This window comes from Daphnia magna, linkage group LG7 (genome assembly GCF_020631705.1).
Source record: "Daphnia magna isolate NIES linkage group LG7, ASM2063170v1.1, whole genome shotgun sequence".
Taxonomy (NCBI): domain Eukaryota; kingdom Metazoa; phylum Arthropoda; class Branchiopoda; order Diplostraca; family Daphniidae; genus Daphnia; species Daphnia magna.
The window spans coordinates 8,534,858-8,556,196 of NC_059188.1; the positions used below are offsets into that span (position 1 = coordinate 8,534,858).

Consider the following 21,339-nt stretch of genomic DNA (forward strand, 5'->3'; position numbering starts at 1 on the left):
GGTGTAATTAAACTTCAAGATAAACTTGAGAACTTATCATATCACCAAACACTAAAGATTTTGTTGCACATTTCATTTGTAGATTACAATTCATAGCTGTTTTGTACTTTATCCAAGATTAATCAGGCTCATTCAGGAGTTCAAATTATTTTTATTTTATTATCACTTTGAGCTTTCTATAGAATATAATTTTTTTTTTCTTTTTTCTGTTTTATTTGTTAGGGACTGGTACATCAGAATCGCAAAATAATCTAGAAATTGTCTTTAGTCTTTTCCGCAACAAAGTGTCCAAGTTACGTTTTAGCCACAATTGGAATGCGTAAGTTGTGCATCTAGATGGTTTTTTGTAAATTCAAGACGTAATTTTAACTTCAATTTTTTTTTAACTTCATGGGGACTTTGAGCTCTATCTTTTTAGCGAAACTTGATAAAAACTGGTAATAGTGTAGGGCAAACAGATCTTGCAATCATGCAGAGGTTTCTTCTTAGCAACTCCATCTCGTTCAGGGGCCTGAACGCTGACAGGCAAAACATGACGACAACTCCTGGTAGGGTTCAGGTCCCTGGCCTCAATTTGCAGCAAGAGATAGGCAGCTCAATTCGCTATACTAGCGCAACTTGCCTTACGCATTCAGTTGCGACTCCATCTCGTTCAGGGACCTGAACCCTGTCAGGCAAAAACACAAAATCCCCGAGCCGTTATTTTTTTGTTTTGTGTTTGTTATTATTTATGTTTGTTGTTTATTTTTCTTTCTGTTTCCTTTCCGTAATACAATACATTTTAACTTTAAAATTTTTTTTCATTTCTTAGAATATTACTTAATTAAGCAACGGTATAATTTCATTAAAATTACTGTAATCAGAGTCATAGAACCCTGGTTGGTTCACTATGGCATTCCCCCCTTGCAAAAAAGGGGATACCTTGTGCAAGCCATATGGCAGTTTTTGCTCCGACGCTTGCACTGCCTCTACCGGGCTTGTTAGGCATTCGCCAATCACAATATCCCTTTGTAAAACAACTGGGCCAATTGCGAAGGATTTTACTTAGCCATCAAGTTTGGGAGGAGTCTCTAACATAAACACAGAGAATTTTCTAAGTCTTTAAAGTGAAACCGCCAAACACACGACAAACAATCACAAATTGATATTGTTCAAATGTGTTTTAAATTTTGTTTTCAAATACATTCGTAAAAAGAGCATACGGCACAGGCTTAAATTAGTTTAAAGCTTTATCTGTGAATTACAAACACTTAACAGGTACAGAAAGTTGATGGAAAAGTGACTTATGTCACTTAACTTGTAGCAAACAAGGAACCCTGAACGAAAAATGCGGAAAAATTCTAACCGACATTTGGTCAAATGCCACCGGGCTGATCACACAGGCGAGATTTATTTATCTTTTTTTCGTTTCTTAATGAGACAGTTGCATGCAATGCAATATGCACCTCTACGTCCAGTGTTATTTATTAGCATGTTTTCTTACGTCTCCTTCTTTCTTTTTTGAATTTTCCTTCGTTACGACTAGCAAAATTTCGGAATGGGATATCAGGTTGGAGATCTTTTTATTCTTCACTTAAAAACAAAAAAAAAAATTACCCGTTAGTTATTGTAAAAAAATAAATATTTTGAATCTTGCGAGGAACAAGAAAAGACGTTGATGAAACCGTTTCTTTATCTTTTCTTTGCAACGATAGACAAGACCAACTGCCGCCACCAGCATGCCCAACTTCTTTCTTTAGTGCTCGAGGCCCACATTGATAAAAGGTCTTGGTCTGTAGTCCCTGTTTTACATTGTTCCGATGGACCAGGGTTTTCCCTAATGATGGTTCAAATTATGGTAATGAATATACAAAATGCAATTTTCTCTGTTAAAATAATAATTGTAGTGTGACATCAACTACCTTTGTGGTTATCGTTGGGCCTCTCTTGAAATGGCTGTCTAAAACTCTTCAGTCCTCGGGTTGGCACTGGTTGATCTACATTAAAAAGTATTATTATCAGAGAGAAAAGTTAAAAGGGTGACTTGTTTTCCTTACCAAGGTTCAGTAAATGCTTGGGCTTTGCATCACTTTTCAAGTTCCAACGTTGAAATGCGAAAAAAAGTTCCTCCAATTGTCCTACCCTTCACAATGTCGGCATCGTCAAAATGACGACTACACAAACGGGAATTAGACGTCAAATTACTGGAAGAAACCAACGACTTTCAATCAGTGAAAGAGGATGGTGGAATCTGGAAAAAAGTTATTCCGTTTTCTTTAGAGTTTTCTTTTCCATACATCACTTGACAGCCAGCTACAGCGCACCGACGCTTAGCCGCCATTTTTTCCCTTTGTTCTCTCGGTTCTCTTCACTACCGAAAGTTTCTTAGTATTCTCCCAGACGGCGCTACGACCGTTGGCGGAAAAAATAAGCTCCGCCCCCAAAACCTAGTTTTTTTCGACCTTTGGCTTGCTCAAGGCATCCCCTTTTTTGCAAGGGGGGAATGCCATAGTGAACCAACCAGGGTTCTATGACTCTGCTGTAATAATAGACCTCTTGCAGAATGCGGATAGCAGGATTCCTGTAGTCCGGCAATGTCTCTATCCGCCATCGTAGGAAAACCACACCCTTTTTTAACAGGGTGTCTTATGGGATTATTTTTTCTAGTTGAATTATTTCAAAAGTGGTTAATGTGATGACTTGGTTTCAACTGAATGTATTTCTAGGTGACTGGCAAGACACCCATTACAGAGCCTGGGGTTGGAGGGGTGAGCTGGTTTGTTCCCAAGAGGATCTTGGCAATCGGTGAAGCGGGTGATCCCACGGTTGGTCTCAAGCGGTCGAGTCATCACAGTTAGTGATAGAAAATAGTTAGACACAAGGTAATAAACTAGATTATTCAGGTTAAATTTAGAATACAAATTTTTTACCGTAAGTGTTTTTGAAGTAATTTTAATTTAACGTTTTGTAGATCTCGTCTGCTGTTGTTTATAGTGTTAACAACAAAAACAATATTGGTAATTTTCTTATTTTTCCTATTATTTAACTAAAACCTTCACTAATTGATGTTTGGCTTTTGCCAGAATGTGTAGTGTCTAAAGCAATTAGTTGAAAATGGTACTATGGATTATATTTAGATGTCAAGTGTTTGAAATTGGCCAACACAAATGGTATTTGTGTTGCAAATAAGAATTTAATAAGAATTTACAAAATGTGGTCCTCAACCACGTTATCTCAATTTTACAATTGCAGTCGAAGGTTGGGAGCTCGTACCCTTCACCGACTGCTATTGGTATTCAAATTTTGTAAATTTTAACGGGAAAACTCACGCTCACAAAAATGGGGAATGGATTCCGGTGTTTGCAAACATCCAAGTTCAAGGTAGAAAAATCATTGAAACAGAGAAATTCGAAGCCGACAATACTCTAGCAACCCTCCGGCAAATGCACCCAGCAATTCAAAATAACCCTTTGAGTCATGTGTCGGTAATGGCTGACATTCTCGCCACCATTCATGAGCATCACTCAAAGAAGACAACACAAAAAAACTTCTCACTTCCAATGTCCTAATTCACCATAGCGATGCCCCTCACGTAGATTTTGTAGCTAAAATGGGGGGTTGGATAAAAAATTTCGGAGCCATTTCAGGCTTTGGGATGATTTCAGTATTCGCTGTAAGATTTTGTGGTATCGGGTCCCTCCTACTCAAAGCCTTCCCAATCATGTCAAAAATATTTCAACTCAACTGCTTCAACAAAACACCACCAGCCATTACTGCAACAGCCACACCACCACCGATCCAAATCATTATGCCTCTTACGAGTTCATATTCAACCCAATCCACAGCCTCAGAACGATCGACAGAGCCCCCACGGAGAAAGAAGAGGCAACGAAACCGCCAACGCCCTAATCAGCCAGAAGCCGAATCATTCCTCCAAGAAAATCGAATCAATCCTCCCACATAATTGAGCAAATTGATGTCTAATGCAATAAATTCGCCACTGTGTTCCTATAATCAATATACTCCTATTCCTGTATTTTCCTTAAACACTCTTCTAGACTTAACCGTATAATTCCTGATGTCAGACAATAAACTCATCATCATCACACACAACTATTCCCCATATTCAATATAAAAAGTAAGGAAAACTATCTTCGTTCCCCGTCTTTACACTAGGGAAAAAAAGGGAAATCTAAATTATAGTTAGAAAAGCGAATTTTTCTAACGTGAAGAAGATGGTTTCTCCATAAGACGCTGCAGCCGCAGCAGACCATCCTGGACACAAATGAGATTTTGCGCATTTATGGAGAACGCGCAACACAGGATGTTTTACTGCTCTATTGGATTTTTAAGAAAATTTATGCATGATAAATGATTGCAATAAAAAAAATATGGGTAAAATTCGTATATTTTACTCAAGTTGTTTTGCAGATATTGGATTTCATATACCGATGTTCTTATTTTTCTCTTACTTCGGCTACAATTTTTTTTTTATTTCTCCGTCCCCTTTCACAGTAAAATCACAAACTACGCTGTAGAAGACTACTATCGTCTATAACCCCCTATTAGGGCTCGGCTCCACGTTGATCGTGGAGTTTTTTCATCGATTCGGTGCGGGGATAATTATTTTTCAGTGCGGTGATTTCGGTGCCTGGTGCAAATCCCGACTTGAATGTAAGGCCATCCCCGATTACAATCCCCGATTTCAATCCCCCACTAGACCCTTTCTAGCACCGCTTTCTGCCATAAATGTTTCCTATTTTAATATTACACATAACATAACACACACATAAAAAAAGTGCTCGGCCCCGATGCAAATATGGGTTGCCCTTGACCAGCTTAATAACAGAAAGTACTGGCGCGACACACATTAAATGTGTCATTTTTTCACCATCGTGTCAGTTTTTAAGCTGGTCACGGTCACCACTTTTAACTTTTGTTTTTTTGCGTAGGTCAGAGTCATAGATCCCTGGTTGCTCCACTATGGCAATTTTGTATTTTTCCTCTCAGAAAAGGGGTACCGTCCTGCGAGGAAAACTTTTGGAAAAAAACGAGGATTTCAGGGCGGAGATTTTTCGCCCGTTGCGAGTGCCGTCTGACTACAAATGAGTCTCTGCGTCGAATGAGAACCAACATACCTGCAAGAGGCACTCTCGTCGGGTGGAAAACATGTTCCCAGTAAAAGGGTACCCCATTTCTGAGAGGGAAAATACAAAATCTCTAGATTCCCAATAAAGACGATATCCATAGAAAGTCCCTAGGACCCTAGATGGCAATTTCCAATTTTCGATTACCCTAGAAGTGGAAGCGCTGGTGCTGGAACCATACCACACACAAAAAAAAATCATTGCACCGAACGTCCCCGATTCTCTTTTATTCGGTGAGGGTTTGCGGCGTCCCCGATCTCCCGAGATCGGGGCCGATCCCTACCCCCCATAGGACTTTTCGACATCTTTTTGTTACCCTTCCCAGATCGTGCAACGCAGCAATCGATGGAACATTTTATCTGCTAAGACCGAATATTTTTTTTCATTAGAACTTGTGTTGTTATGGCAACGCCACACGGGAGGCACCTAAAACAAAACAATTTTGTGGTTGGTTTTTTGGTTTGTTTAGTGGACTAGTCGATGTTTCAAGCTGAACAATGTATAGTAAAATTATTTAGAGTTATGTCCATTCTTTGCAACCATACGGCTTCTACCCTCCTTTGGTAAGCTGAATAATTTTACATATTCAATTTTCCTTTTCCTGCAGTTTGACACTTTCCACATTCTTTGATAATTTGTTACTCTTTTATTATCCATTGTTCAGCTTGGAACATTGACTAATCCACTAAAAAATTTAAATGAGAACAAACTCACAAGTTGTAATGGGAAAAATAATTGGTTATGCAAAATGATTGGTATTAAAAATGCATAGTGTAAGGATGGGGAATGGTTTTCTTACTTTTCCTTACTTTTAATATTGGAATAGGGGGAAATAAGTTGTGTGTGATGATGATGAGTTTATTGTTGCACAACGTTTTTGCCAAAGACCGAGATAACAGTTAACGAGACGAGTCCGATTAAAAGAGACTTACTGACGAAGACTGCAAAGAGACTCAAAGATTAACGAAAAGCGACTGGAACATGACTGGCACAAATAGGGCACAAGACTGACACAAGACTGACACAAGACTGCTGATGAAGACTGCAGAAGACAGCAAGAGAGACTGACTGACAATCTGGAAAGGGGCAACATTTATACGAAGGAGCAAGGTCACTTAGGGTTAGGTGTCGCAAAGGGAATTAATATTTTGTGTGTAAATGTTACACCTAGGTGGAGAATTCACACGTTCGAAGTCCGGAGCCATCGGTAGGTGACCTATCGGTGGAAGAGGGGAAGAGGGTGGTAAGCGTGGGAAAGGAGAAAGGGATGTAAGGAACGCGGCTGACCGTTCCTTACAATAGAATCATAGGTCATATGATTAGAGTATATATAGTTCTGCATATAATTTATCAATATGTGTAAAGGGATCATGGATTTACTGATTCTTCCCTTTACGAAATAATTAAATTAAAAGCGGTTTAAATAAATAAAAAGGAGACGGCTGATCCACAATGCAAGTGTATTGGCTACTAAGTCTAATCTACAGACATAAATAAATAGAGGTGTGACATACCAATTGTAACAGTTGAGCAATACGTGAGGGAAGGGTCCAATTCACAGAATTAACTTAACTGAACTGACTGGTACCTTAAACTGAGTCTCAGAGCCCGGCAGGAGCTGCAAGGTGCTCAAGAGGGACTAAAGGAATTAACGAGCTGGACAGAGCTAACGGAGTTCGAGTTCGAGGAGTTTCCGGCTAGATGAGGGTGCTCCCGTGTTAGTCGGCTGATGTAAGAATATGTCTTCGGGCGGCGCAGGTGTCTTTTGGGGAGTCGATGGGAAAAAGGTCTATTCTGTTGCTGCTTGCAGTCTTATGGTAGGTTCAAGTGAAGGAGATAAAGTGAAGAAGCCATGCTTGCAGAATGGGAATTCTGTTACAATAGTATAGACGTATGACATGTACTTAATTGTTAATGGAATTTAAATATATCTACAGTATACTATATTGAAAAACTATACACTACCGGAAGAAAGTTTGGAAATGCGCGGTGGTTTTCCGCGCGTTTACCATGGCTCCTTATGGGATAATGCACCTTCAGTTTTTTACAATTTTTTTTCTTCTATAAATCGCATCTTTTTTTTTAAATACAGTTTTGGCAAAAGAACAATGTATCCCCATAATTTTTTCAATCCCGGGTTGTTATAGTTATTTCGAAAAGGCAAGTGAAAAAGTTTGGAAGCACTTCAATTTCCCTAATAAGACTACGGATTAAATTAGGGCGACTGTAAAACTCTTTTGGGGAGTCGATGGGAAAAAGGTCTATTCTGTTGCTGCTTGCAGTCTAATGGTAGGTTCAAGTGGGGGAGATAAAGTGAAGAAGCCATGCTTGCAGAATTGGAATTCTGTTACATGACTCCCGAGCCCTTAAGATTACGTCCCGTAATCGGTCTAGTCCAAATTTGAGTTTGCAGTAGAGGAGGTAGATATCGTTTCGTAGGCAGGATTAGCCTGTGGTTCATAGTCATGTGTATTATCGTTATCGTAGCGGAAGGACGTAGGCAAATCCCGTTCTGGTTGTAAAAGGGTTGCTTTGGCTTTCTTCCAAGTACCGTTACGATAGACATGATGCCTTCCATTAAAATTGACGTAATGGTCTCTCCAGTAGCATGGGCTGTACGGGGCAAGTTCCCAGCCGTTTGTGGCGATGGTGAAGTTTTTGAATCTAGGTTGAGGTCCACAGCTTGTCGTTTCGGTAGCGAATGTTGTTCTAATGGCTCTGCATTGCTTCAACAATACAGTTTCTCCTTGTGCTTGAAGATTCATGCATTCGGGAAGTTGTAGAATGCTGGCTGCTAGCCATCCGTCGTATTGAGCAGCTGAGGTTGCAAGAGCTCTTTTAGTCCGAACTAATTCGCATTGAGTGTTCCTCATGATTCTCAGAATATCACTGTCTTGTTCAGTCAGTTTGTCGCGTACACATTGGACGTGTGCGGCCAAACCGACTTGAGTGTTGAGTATTTGTTCCAGGGCAGTTACTGTGTTATTTTTACTAGTGTTTGATAAAGTTGTCGTTTCTTGTTGAGAAGGTTTGTAGTCGGATTCTTCGCTATCGTCGTCGAGGTGGGGGATTGAGATGAACAGGTGTTCTTCTCCATTAACTGTAAATGATTCGTTTTTATGGCGACAGGCAGTTGTGAGGCATCTGCCTTCTGGTTTAATATGTAATGCCAACTGCTGTTTCTCGTCTTTGAGGCGAAATGTTCCTGGAGTCGATGTTTTGATGAGAGCGCCTTCTCCGCTACTGACAAGTCTGGGAGTGTTGTCGAATGCAGTAGCTACTGTGATAACCCAGATAATCGTGAGATGATTGTGTGTATGAATTCCGTCTGAAAACTTTGCTTTTCCAAGAGGAGTTTCGATGATGTCATCTTCTCCTTGTCGAATGAGTCTAGTTTCTTCCATAATGCAATTAATTACATATGGGGAGACGGTTGAGAACCAGCTTCCATTCGTTCCATTCGTTCCACCAGCCACATTTGTCGTCGGTTAAATTCATTTGGACGTCGTTGCATCGTTTTGTTTTAGCCATAATGGTGCATTCGGTTAATGATGTTTCCAGCGCAACTGTTTCTGGAACGATTATTTGTTGACCGAAGAAATCTGTCGTGATGTGGTTGATTTTCATGCATCTTCTGCAGATTGACGCTTGGAATTTAATTCCAGCTCTTCTGTTTGTCCATAGCATGTAATCGACTTCTTTTTGCGTCGGTTTCAGCAATTACGGGCAATTCTCGTCATTTGTTCGTAAATGTTCTTTTGCTGATGGATTATCGCAGTTGCAGATTATAGTCTCGAATGCCAATGCAGTGGTGCATAATATTGTTGTTAGCATGAAGTACAGCAACATTTTCTGAAGATAAACTTGAATAAGTTTGATGTTGTAGACTTCATGGTTGTATTTGTTCGATGAAATACTATCCGTCATAAGAAATTTTTAGGAAGACGGATTTGGTAGGAGATATGGAAAATTAGTTAGAAGGAAGGATAAAATGTAGAAATGGAAGGTAATTTACATTTTCAGAAAATATAAAATGATTCTTTTCTTTTGTTTCTTCTTTTGTTTTGTTAATTTTCAGTTTTTCTTTTTTTTTTGTTTTTTTTTTGTTTTTTTGTGTTGTGTTTTTGTTTTGTTTTAATATACAATTTCTCGAAGGAATGTGGAAAAATGACAGTTAGTGAAAGGGAAATAGAGCAAGTGACTGACGCGTACCCCCATTGTTTAACGAACGCACCTTGGTGTTTTAAGATTAGCTTTTGTGGCTGGAAGCCATGTTTGTTTCGCAATAAACATGGCCGCCAGCCGAAATTTTTCTCTTAAAATAGTGTTACAGTACGTTGTATTGACGGTTCACAAGACTAAGACTGGGGGCCGATACACGACCACGGGGGACTATATATGGGGGGGGGGAGACACTGACGTCACACGTCCGATAGCATTGCATACCGGATCACATAACGTGGTCATTGACCACGTGACATCCCCCCCTCTAGCTGCATTCGTCCCCGAATGCATTACTAAAAAAAAAAAACAACACAAAAAAAGATATAAACCGAAAGAAAACCGGGAACATTGGTACATGATACAGGCCACATGACACCCCCCAAAAAAAAACATCATCCTTTTTTTTCGGTGGTACTCCACCGTCGCGGACGTCGCTTCTTAGCTTCTTCTTCTACGAACTCCTCCACTATCCGTAGGCGTTCCGAAGGTCGGCCCTATTAACGTCTCCTTTTCTCCCGCGGCACCACTGGATGCTGAACACAGCCACATTGGCCATAAACAACGCTGCTCCCACACCCCATAGCTCGAATGGGTATGTATGACGTTCAACCGCTCGTTTTTCCCTCTCCGAGTCGTCTACTGAGTCGTCTACCGACCACAGTTGAGTAGGTGGGAAAAGTTCCCCCATCCGCGGTCCCAGTAGTCCTAGCAGAAGGAGAAGAGCCCCCACTGCCACCTGCGGCATTTGTCCGTATCGTACCGGTGGCATCCGGACTCGTGTCGATCGACGCACCTGATCGTCCACCCTTTCATTTCGAGCTTCTTGCACCTCCTCGTCCAGGGGTATAGTCTCTCTAGTTTCAGCCTCTTGGTCACGGATGTCCTTTCCCCTGGCCTCTATTGTCTGCTCTGCTGCCGTACACAGTCCTAGTTGGTCTCCTGGCCACGAAAAATAGTCGCCGTATTCCACTAACACTTCTCGGATCTTTTCTCTGTCTGTCGGCATTAATCCTTCTCCAATCCTGCTGTCAAATTTGTGCTCCCGACGCGCTTTCTTCTCTGCCCCTGCTGTCGCGACGGCTACTGGCGTGTCTCCCTCCTTGATTTCGGTCACTGGCTCGATTATTCCTAATCCCGTCCCCTCTTCGATCCATTGTTTGTGGTCCGATAAGTGGGTTATCGCCATCTGTCCGATTGTTCCCACGCCGCTAACTAGGACCTTACCCGTCGACACCCTTTTCGTCCTCTGCAATGCCTGGGATGGTTCCACCAGTGCACCTTCGCCAAACCCATTCAAATCTAGTGGTTGAGTTGCGACCACTTTCCTCGATCGGGGTGGGACCCAGCATCCATCCCGGACTACTAGTTTCGGTGCTTCCTCCGTCATCTCTTCCACCAGTGCTCCCATGGCAGTGTCTCCAATGAAGATCTCCGGTAGCGCCCCAATCTTCATCCACGTTCCCAGTTTTTCCAACATGTCCTTCCCCAGAAGTAAGTCGATGTCGCCGTCCAGAACCAAAGCCTCCCCCTCGACGGTCATCCTCCCATCTGATACTGACAGCATTGCGGCTCCTCCCGGTTGAATCTCCTTGCCGTCAACTGATACTAGACGATTTGCGCGCCATGGTGTCACTGTTATCCCTAGTTCTCTCACTAATTTGGGCGAACACACGGACACTACCGCCCCTGTATCTATCACGGCAGCCACCCATTTTCCCCAGCTCCACACATCCAGTACTACCATCCTCTGGATGTCGATTTTCAGAATTGGCCATGCTAGCACCTCCGGGTCTACATGCTGTGTCCCTACTAGACCAATTACTTGCCTACCCTCTCCAGCGAATCGCACCTGCCGTTCCTGTTGTGGTGCCCCTCCTTCTCGCTGGGAGCTCGGGCAGTCGCGACGTATGTGTCCTATCCCTTCACAACCGTAGTATACGACCTGTCCGTCCGGCGTCCGACCCCTCAGGCCTCCCTGACCGTTTGTTCTTGTTGGACACTCTCTTCCGATGTGTCCCTCCGTCTTACATCTGCTGCAGATAGGCTCCCCATCCGAAGTCCATTTCAGTATCGATCGGTTATCCAACCGATACTGTTGACTCTCCGCTCTTTCTCCTTGCTGTGCGGCTGCCCTTGCGTTCCTTAATGCAACGGCTCCCATCAGTCCCTCTAGCAATTTTCCTATTCGATCCATTCTCTCACTTCCCCCCGTTGGTGTTGGTTTTCCGACCACGCCCATCGCCCATTCCTCGTGTCTTGCTCGGGAAGTCATTTCCTGATACCGCTTAATTTCTTGAAGGAATTCGTCACATGAGTTGGGTTTCAAACTCCAGAGTTTCTCTAGTAAACTTGGCTTGAGTCCTCTCCATAGGTGCGCCAATTTCGTAGCTTCGGACATATTCGGGTCCACTCTGCGGCATAAATCCAGGATGTCGTAAAAATACTCGATCGTGGATTCCTCGATTCCTTGTTTGCGTTCTCTTAGTTTCGCTTCATTGAATCGATTCTGATTGACTTGCTTGAATTGCTCCAACAGCTGTGTTTTAACTCCTGGTACAATTGGCGGACTTGCAACATCCTCCCATTCGGCTGCTAGTTGTCCCGCGGCCTCTTTGTATGAGTACCACTTCTGCGCTGCCCCGGACAGCGACAGCTCCACGTGGTCACGAAGTTCTTCATCTCCCCATCGATTATATCTCCCGATTCTTTCGTATCGATGCATCCACTGCACGACGTCTTCCCCGTCCTTTCCCCCGAAGGTGGGTGGGGATTGGAATTTTATCTCTGCGGCCATCACGTGCCTTGCGCCTACTTGCTGTTGAGCTGCTCTGAATCCCCGGATGTAGCTACTGATATTCGATGATCTTCTTCTCAAATCCGTGAAATCCTACTCTGGCTGTTCTTCTCCGTGTTCTCCCGATCCTTCTTCCTCTTCGGCGTCCTCCCACCGCTCAGTTTCCTCCTCACTGAATGTGAGATGCTACTCCTGCCGAACGGATGCTGGTCGCTGCTCCTGTTGGAGTTCGTTAGCCCCGTCCTCTATTTCTCCTCGCTCTTCCGTTCCGCTTTCCCTCAGCGGTCGACTGCGCGTCCTCGCCCACCCCCAACTACCCCGTGCCACGAAACGTCCTCGAGCGTCCCGGATTCTCTCCCCGCTCCTTACGTCCTCCTCTCCTATCATCTACTTCCCGCAATCCTCGCACCGCTTGTTTCTTGCCGAACTCTTCGGCTCCCGGTACACTTCTCCGCTTCTTGCCGAAAACTTCGGCTCACGGTTCACTGCCCCGATTCTTGCCGAACACTTCGGCTCACGGTCCACTCTCCCGATTCTTGCCGAAAACTTCGGCTCACGGTTCACTGCCCCGATTCTTGCCGAACACTCGGCTCACGGTTCACTGCCCCGATTCTTGCCGAACACTTCGGCTCACGGTCCCTTCTCCGCTTCTTGCCGAACTCTTCGGCTCACGGTTCACTTCCCCGATTCTTGCCGAACACTTCGGCTCACGGTTTCCGCTATCCACGTCCCCTCAATGTACCCGTCTGCCCCACCTTAGCCCTTTTCACCGTTTTCCCCCCGGCGTCTCTCCTTCGTTATGCTTCCCCCGATTGCCCTACGGTCGGAGCCGTGACCCCGTACCCCAACAATTTAAGGTGCTAAAACCAGTTGGGTCGTCGATTCTCAGGGGTCCCTGACAGCCACCGCCTCCGCAGCACAGAATCGAACAGAAACACAACCACAAAAGAGACTTACCGGAGGTTTTGCATCTCCACCATGTAACAGTACGTTGTATTGACGGTTCACAAGACTAAGACTGGGGGCCGATACACGACCACGGGGGACTATATATGGGGGGGGGGAAACACTGACGTCACACGTCCGGTAGCATTGCATACCGGGTCACATAACGTGGTCATTGACCACGTGACAATAGTAAGGTGCGTCCGTAAGACAGTAGGGTTACTTCAGTCACTTGCTCTATAGTGTACATAAAGATGTTGGATTGACCGATAGGTGTCGTGGATGTGTAGTTTGAATGGAAAAATGCAGAGATATATATTGGTATTTTTTTTTTAAATATTAATTAGGGACAAAATAATGAAAATTGGAAAAATGAAAATTAATTTGGCAACGTTGGAGCAACCTCTGCTTTCGTTTGGCTTCTATTCGCCATGTTTGTGTTGGTAGGGACAAGGATGTCGCGACTATTAGGGAATTGTGATAGGTATAGTTTGTGTATGTGTTCTCTGCTGAGATTTCTTTTTTTTTACAATGTTTCAGTTATTTATTGAGAGTGTGAGTGTTTAAGATATATTACGTCCAAAATGGTGGTTTCGTTTGGTTAACGTTGGTGGAATTTACTGTTATATATATTTTTGTTTTTTCATTTAAATAGTTTTTTTTTCTTGAATTTCAGGGTTTTGTTTCTTTACGGTTGAATGGGGAGTATCATAAAGGTATTTTGTTTTGAAGTGTTTTTAAATTTGGTGTAATATAAAAAATTGTTTTCTTTTATTTTTTTTCTTTCATTTTTTTAGTAGGTTTTAAAATTTACCGCTAGATGGTAGTTAATGTTGTGACTATTTTCTGATTCAAGTTTGAAAGGGAAAGTTAAGATTTTCCCTAGTTTGTACGGGTTTGTTTTTGTATATATATATATATGTACACATATGTTTATTTTATATTTTATTTCATTTTATTTCATTTTATTATATTTTCTGTTTGTCATTTATTTATCTATTTTTATTTTTATTTATTTTTATATAATTTTTTTGTTAATTTTTTTTAAATAGTGACGGACAACGCATTTCTATTATCTAGAAAAAGGATTGTTTTTTTTTGTTTGTTTGTTTATTTCTATTACAGGGGTTATAGGGGAACTAACGGACATAATGAGGAGGAGTTTAAAATAAAATGAAAAAGTTTAGCCTTGAGATGGTGGAACAATTGTGAGCACAAGCTTAAAATTCCAAGTAGCAAGCTCATGCCTGTAGGAATCCCAGTCGTTATTCCAAAAGGAACTAATTTGATTTAGTTCCTCGCTAGACTCTACGTCAGAGTAATGTTCTTCCATAGTGGGAGGAATGGACTGACTTTTCAAAGCTAACTGCCGTTTATATAGTCCTAGCTTCCCCTGGATTAGGCCACGTTTGGTGTGCCTCAAAAAAATAATAGCGTGGGTTGGGTTTTCATAATCACGAGATCTTCCTTTTTTTTCTAATTTTATTACTTTAGTTTTATTTAGTTTTGTTTCTACATTTTTTTGTGTTTGCAAGAACATGCACGCGAGAACCGAGAGCTATAAATATTTACAGACTCTATTATTCCTCTATTAGCCTTTGAGGTTTCTTTACAATCCGTTTACTGCGTGCTTGTTGGACGGTAAAAGTGGGATCAGTTGTTACGATAATTAGGTCGGGCTGGGAAGCAGAGATAAGGACACGATAAGCAAACAAGATAAGGGACATGGAATAGGGAAAGCCGCCATGACACATTTTGGCCCGCCATCTAGTGGCTAATGCCCTCCCTTTATCATTGGCAGACAAATTCCTTAAATGTATAAGGCAGATGATTTGAATTTCAAAAGAGAAGACAGGATACGGATTCGACATGGTTTCGCCCGTCTGGACCAAAAGACGAATTTTCCTGTATGGTATGACTCAGAACACACGGAGTTTATATGAAGAAAATTCCAGTAATCAAAAGATGTTTGGGGTTTATTCCCAAAGGTACTTGGTGTGCTTGTTAACAGAAGTTACCTTGAGAAATACACAGTTTCAGTTACCAGTTGTTCTCTGTAGTTCAAGAGGTGATGTTTCACATTCGCGTTGTTTTGTAAAAGTTGAAATGCCTCCAAATTGCAGTGCTGTTAACTGTTTATCAAAGAGAAGTGACAAATCAATTTCATTCCATACGTTTCCTAGTGACGCTTTGCGACTGGTTATATGGCTTAAATATTGTGTGCCTGGATTCAAACCTTCAAAGCATTCTGTGTTATGCTCACCTCATTTTGATCAGTCTTTGATGACATGGACACCTCGACGTTAATCAAATAGATTAGCTAACAGTAAACTCAATCCGATTGATCTCGACAATCATCCCGAAGCTGAACCTCAAGAAGAGTTGGATATCGTCAATTTAAACACACCTGTTTAGGTCTCAGTATCTCACATTGAATCGGACGCCAGCTGCTCTGCTATCAACAACAGTGTTCAACATAATATTTCTCCCGTGGTTTCTTTACCCTCTGTTCGAAGAAGACTCATCGTAGATTCTGCTAGTCCGTTAAAAAGAGCAAGGTTAGATAAAACCTGTGAAACATCAAGTACGCGGTGTTCAAGTCTAACTGACAACAATCTCGAATTCACGGCAAAATTCGTCTCGCCATATCATGCTGTCAAACATGGGACGGAGTCGGTTGACATGGACTCGTCTTGGCATGAAAGAGTTATCGGCGATGTCGACCGTTTTATTATCGGACAGTTTTATTACTCTGTATGGGCCTTTAAATTTCGAGACGAATTTCCTGCTTTCTCCTTGGGGAAGAACTATCTATCAATACTCTATCCCCTACTTTATATTCGTACAATACTGCTCTTTTGTTATATTGCTCCCTTTGTTTTTCTCTTGCCTTTCGATTTTCTTCGCGAGCGATTTGAAAGCCTATTCTAAGTCGTTCTAGCATAAGGGCCGTATAATCTGTGGGAGAGTGTGTAGAAAGTGGTACAGCATCGAGAAAATTGTGAATAGGGAGGTTGGGATCACGTCCATACAAAAGAAAAAATGGCGTTTCTAATGTTGATGAATGAACGGAATTACGATAAGCAAAGCATACGTCTCCCATCATTTGTCCCCAATTTTCATGCTGTCCATCTTTTAATTCTTTTCAGAGCATCGTTGTTAACGTACCATTGCATCTTTCGGTTTGTCCGTTACTAGCAGGATTATACGCTGTTGTTAACCGTTGATCAATTTCTAATGTTTTACATAAGTGGCGAAAAATTGCAGATGAAAAATTCGTTCCTCTATCGGACACTATCGCTTTTGGTAGACTGTGCCTTTGTACTATTAATTTCATGAAACAATCAGCTGTTGTGACAGCTGTTTGATCAGGAAGAGCTGCTATTTCTGTCCATTTCGAAAAATAATCAGTAATGACCATAGTGTATTTGTTACCATTTGTTGACGGTGGCGTGAAAGGACCCATAAAATCCATTCCCACCACGTCAAATGGTTTTTTTGCTAGCTCATGAGGGTGTAAGAAAGTGCGTAAAGTAGACTTTGTATTGGCTAAAAAAGCCTCACAAACTCTACAATATTCTTTGATGTCGGCCTTCATATATGGCCAATAATAATAATTTTTGACTTTGAGGTACGTTCTTTGATAGGCAAGATGGCCTGATAGAGGTTCATCATGAAGTTCTTTCAATACTAGTGGATGAAGGGAAAGGGGTAGAACTACCTGAAGTTTTACTTCGTTTCTTTTTTTTATTTTGGTGGAGAAGTCTTTATGGTAGAGCACACCGTCGATTACTTGATAAAATTCGATTTCTTGAACCCAAACAGGATTTTGAGGTTCGTCAGTTAATTCGCCGTTATCTAGGTAATTTCTAATGTGCATACAAAGAGGATCTTCAGCTTGTCTTAGACAGATTTCCTTTTGTTGCCTTTTTCTTGAATGACCGCGACTTTTATCCGAGATAAACAGTCTGCGTTTTGATGTACTCTACCTGGCTTGTATTGTATTCTATAATTTGTACTTGCTTGCTGTATTGCCCACCGACCTAGCCTTCCATTATTATTATTTTTTGATTTTGCAGCCATTGAAGAGAGCTATGGTCGCTGATGACCAAAAAGGGTTCGTCAAGAAGGTAGTGACGGAAAGATTTTATGGCAAAGATCACTGCGAGGGCTTATTTTTTACGGTAGCGTAATTTAATTCTGGTTTTCTAAGCTGTCTACTTGCATACGCAATGACTACTTCATTACCGTCTTGAATTTGAGACAATATTCGTCCCAATTCCATAATTACATGCGTCAGTAAAAAGTAAAAATTGCTTGCTAAAGTCGGGATATGCCAGAATAGGCTTAGTTGTAAGGCACGTTCGGAGGTTCTCAAAAGCTACCTGATCTTCGTCAGTCCAAACGAAAGGTTCTTTTAAAGCTAATTTATGAATTTTCTTTGTTAGTGGCTGGGCAATCGAACCAAATCCTTTAATAAAACGTCTATAGTATCCTGCTAGTCCCAAAAAATATCTATTGTCGTCAGATGACTGAGGAACTGGATAATTAAGAATTTTATAAATTTTTTCGGGATCTGGTGCGATGCCTTCTTTAGAAATGATGTGGCCTAAATAATTTACTGAACGTTTAATAAACTGGCATTTTTTGAGTTTAAGTTTAAGGTTCGCGATTTTCAAAAAGTTGAATACTTCGCGTATGTCTTCTTAGTGGGCTTCGAATGTGTCTGAAAAAATTATGACATCATCCAAATTAACTAATGCTTTCTTTCCTAAGACGTCTCTTACAACGTAATTCATTGTTCTTTGAAATGTTGCCGGAGCGTTACACAATCTAAAAGCCATTCTTTTAAATTGGTATAAATTATTTTGTACGATAAATGCTGTTTTTTCTTTAGCTGAATCTTCTAGTTCTATCTGCCAGTAGCCAGATGCTAGGTCAAGAGTCGTAAAAAACTTGTTTTCGTCTAGTTGGTATAGAGAGTGGTATCTATTCTTGGTAAAGGGAATGAATCTTTTACAGTGACGCTGTTTAATTTACGATAGTCTACGCAAAATCATAACCGTCCGTCTTTTTTTTCCACGAGTACAACAGTTGCCGCCCAGGGAGAGGTAGATAACTCGGGGTTGTCTTTATCCAACATCTCCTTAATTTTTCGTCTTAACTCTTCCCGATGCTTCCTTGCTGCTCGATAAGGTCTAAGTCTGATAGGGCCTCTTCCTTGGGTGTCTATACTATGCTTAATTAAACCGGTATATCCTAATTGAGAATCCGTTGTAGCGAAAATGTCTTTGAAATCGTTTAATAATTTAATTAAAGGTTTTTTATATTGAAATTCTACGTTAGAAATGTAAGTGTCGATTTCCGCTTGTTCTTCATTTGGCATTGTGTCATTTTCATCTTTTACGTCAATTTTTCCAATTAACTGACAAGCTGTTTCTACATTGCCCAATAAAATTCCACGCGGTAAATTAATGAATTTACTTGAAATATTACGAATCAGCAAATTGTATTCCCCTTTATCATTTGTCTCGCCTAAAAATTGATCTACTGTAATTCCCTCCAGTAGCTCTTTGCTAGGAGTAAACAGAAACGGAAAGCCAGGAAGCAATTGATATTGTGACCTACTCATTCTGGCTCTAATAACCATGCAAGTCAATGGGAACGTCGTAACCTTTTTGACTGATTTCATTAAATTATTGCTTGAATAAAGATCTGCTCTTCCTGCTTTGTCTCTCGCCAAAAAAATAGTCTTAGTTCCCCCACATAGTACGAACTCATGTTTAAAAGCAGCGTCAACGCCTAAAATGCATGCTTCAGAAATTCCGCTTGTAATAATAAATTCTTGTTCAAGTATATATTCTTCATATTGGACAGGTAGCTTTACCTTCCCTAAGGTCTGTAATTTTCTATTCTGTACGTCAAATAAATCTGTGTCGGTATCAGCACTGGCCACTTGCATTTCCGACGGTAATAATCTATAAACTTTTTCGTGTATAAGACTTCTTGCAGCGCCTGTATCAAACAGCGCATCAAATTGAATCTTATCAATAAAAAGGGAAATACGGGGTGCTGAACTATTTTAAATAATTGTAATGTGAGAAATCTGCCGGGTTTTTCCATAAAAAGACGTTTGCCTACCAACTGACCCAAAGCTGCAGTTGGTACCTGTCCATAAGATGGACCAGGAATATTAGGCTTTTGCTGCATTCGTCTATGGATGCATTCATTCGCTCTATGTCCTATCTGCTGACAAGAATAGCATTTGAGGGGCTGTCGTATATCTGTATTTTGTTCTCGATTGTTTCTACAATCCCTTTTTACGTGGCCTTTCATGCCACAAGCATGACAGGTAGTCATATCTGAGCGCGCGGAATATTGTGATGTGGAGAAGGGTCGCGGTGGAGGGTTATTAATCTGGTACCTGTTTGGAGGGTTGCTCACAAAATGGGGAGGTGGAGTGTTGTAATTTTGTGGAGTACTGTTGAGGCGGAAACCATAGTCAAGAATAGCTTCGCCTGGATGTCGTTTTACTTCTTCAAATTGGGTTTGGAAAAATTCTTGATTTTCGTTTCCATGGAAACGTTCTTGTAGCAGCCGTTTTACTTCTTTATAATCTTGAGTGACGCTTTCTAGGATATTTTGTAGAATATCATGAGCAGAGCCGGCCATTTCGGTCACCAACATATTCATTTTTTTCTTTTTCGTTCCAGTTTGACATAGCGACAATATTTTCGAATAGTTTAATCCAGCGGTCGAAACGAGTTGATGGTCCTCCTGTAAAATTTTGCAGTTGGATGAGCATAGTTTTCGTGCGTTGTCCTTTTTGTAATTCTTGCAGATCTCCTATCGGGATGACATTTGTCACCAATGAATACTGAAGTGATCCATTTTTATTGTTTGTTTTCTGTGGAATTGCTTGTTGTTTTCTGTTGGCGTCGATTGCGCGACGGGTGGTGCTGGCTGCTTTGATTTGATTGAAGTTGCGTTAAGTCTCCGCGTGGTGGTGTATGTGGCGTTGTGTAGAATTTGCTGGCTGTCTTGTTTATCTGTAGTTTGTTTTGATTATTCTCCGTCAGAGGGTGGTTGTGTGTATGCCTGCTGGGCTGTGAGAATGGGACTGAGGCTTTCGCAGCTGCTTTGACTTGTACTGTGTTGTCGGATGATAACGTTGGCGTTAAAGTGCGCTGGTCTTCTCGTTTGATGAGGACTTTTAGCTGCTGGGCCTTGAATTGTACCGTGTTTAGTATTGCTTCCGGAAGATCCGCTAGGTTTTCCAGGTGTGAGAGGAGATTTAAAACTTGTTGGTGGGTTAGGTCTGAACGGCTGCAAGGTTGATTAGGCGCCGAAATAGGGATGGGAGCTGCACAAAATCGTTGATGAATGTCGTTGAGTGAGCTGTGCAAATTTTTTTTATGAGGCCCAAGGATAGGTGACGGAGAATGCCGTGAGAAATTGGATGCTGTCTCTTCCTGCTACTCTGAGTCTCCGCTGGAGTCAGCGTCTTGATGAAGTGAGTGTAACGATTGGCTTCGTTCAAAAATTTGAGGATCGCTGTCTGATTTTTTATTGTATGCTCCGTGTAGTTCGTCAAGCGATCGACAAAGATTTTGATAATTGTTGCTGACAACGGCCGTAAGGGGCGTGTGTGGTCTAACGGTTGATTTAGAAGGGAGTGAATTTCGCCTAGCAAGGAGAATAGGTTGGGCAATGGTTTTAACGGTTTCGGGTCTGATAGTTGGGAATAATGGCTGATTGATTTTAATTTTTTGTTCGTGAACCTGTAAAATTTGCTTGGATTGTAAGGCTTTCTTGAGTGCAAATAGGGCTAGCCGTAAATGTTCTACAGGTAATGGGGAATGCGGTTGGTAATTGACAGGGTCGTTTAATGACGGCGCGTGCTTCACATATATCTGTAGAATCGACGCGTTGACGTTCATTTAACGTGCTAAGTAAAGTGCTGTCAAAATTAAAGTCGCTAGAATTAGGCGAGGGTAAAGGTTCCTGAATTTCAACTTTATTTATTTCAGTGTCTGTCGGTTGAATTGTAAAGGTTATCTTAGGGTCATTAACTAACGGTAGGGAGAAGGGGAGTTGTGGAGAGGGGCCCTGTAATAAAGCGCACGGCGGTTTTTCGCTGTCGCTTTCAAAATTTGAAGTAGAAGGGGATTGCCGAAGCTAGTCAATAGTGCGAGCAAGAAGTGAAGGACTATTACTAATAGATTTCTTAATATCTTGCCACTTAAAAGA

At 41.5% G+C, this 21,339-nt stretch overlaps 2 long non-coding RNA genes and 2 pseudogenes across 3 annotated transcripts; 3 read left to right on the top strand and 1 right to left on the bottom strand.

The window, feature by feature from the left end:
* Window positions 1–1,145: 1,145 nt before the first annotated feature.
* On the bottom strand, window positions 1,146–2,328 carry LOC116929835. 2 transcript variants are annotated; one of them, XR_006648790.1, is made up of 4 exons: window positions 2,037–2,180; window positions 1,902–1,976; window positions 1,597–1,816; window positions 1,146–1,521 (listed from the first exon to the last, which is right to left on the bottom strand). It is a non-coding gene; the product is annotated as an uncharacterized LOC116929835 (long non-coding RNA). The 2 variants fall into 2 exon arrangements; XR_004398078.2 differs by lacking the exon at window positions 1,146–1,521 and having other exon boundaries at window positions 1,546–1,816; window positions 2,037–2,328.
* A 107-nt stretch (window positions 2,329–2,435) lies between these two features.
* LOC123474145 lies at window positions 2,436–2,982 on the top strand. The gene is made up of 2 exons (XR_006648791.1): window positions 2,436–2,861; window positions 2,951–2,982. It is a non-coding gene; the product is annotated as an uncharacterized LOC123474145 (long non-coding RNA).
* A 134-nt stretch (window positions 2,983–3,116) lies between these two features.
* On the top strand, window positions 3,117–4,089 carry LOC116926916 (annotated as a pseudogene).
* An 11,026-nt stretch (window positions 4,090–15,115) lies between these two features.
* LOC123474541 lies at window positions 15,116–16,457 on the top strand (annotated as a pseudogene).
* Window positions 16,458–21,339: the final 4,882 nt, after the last annotated feature.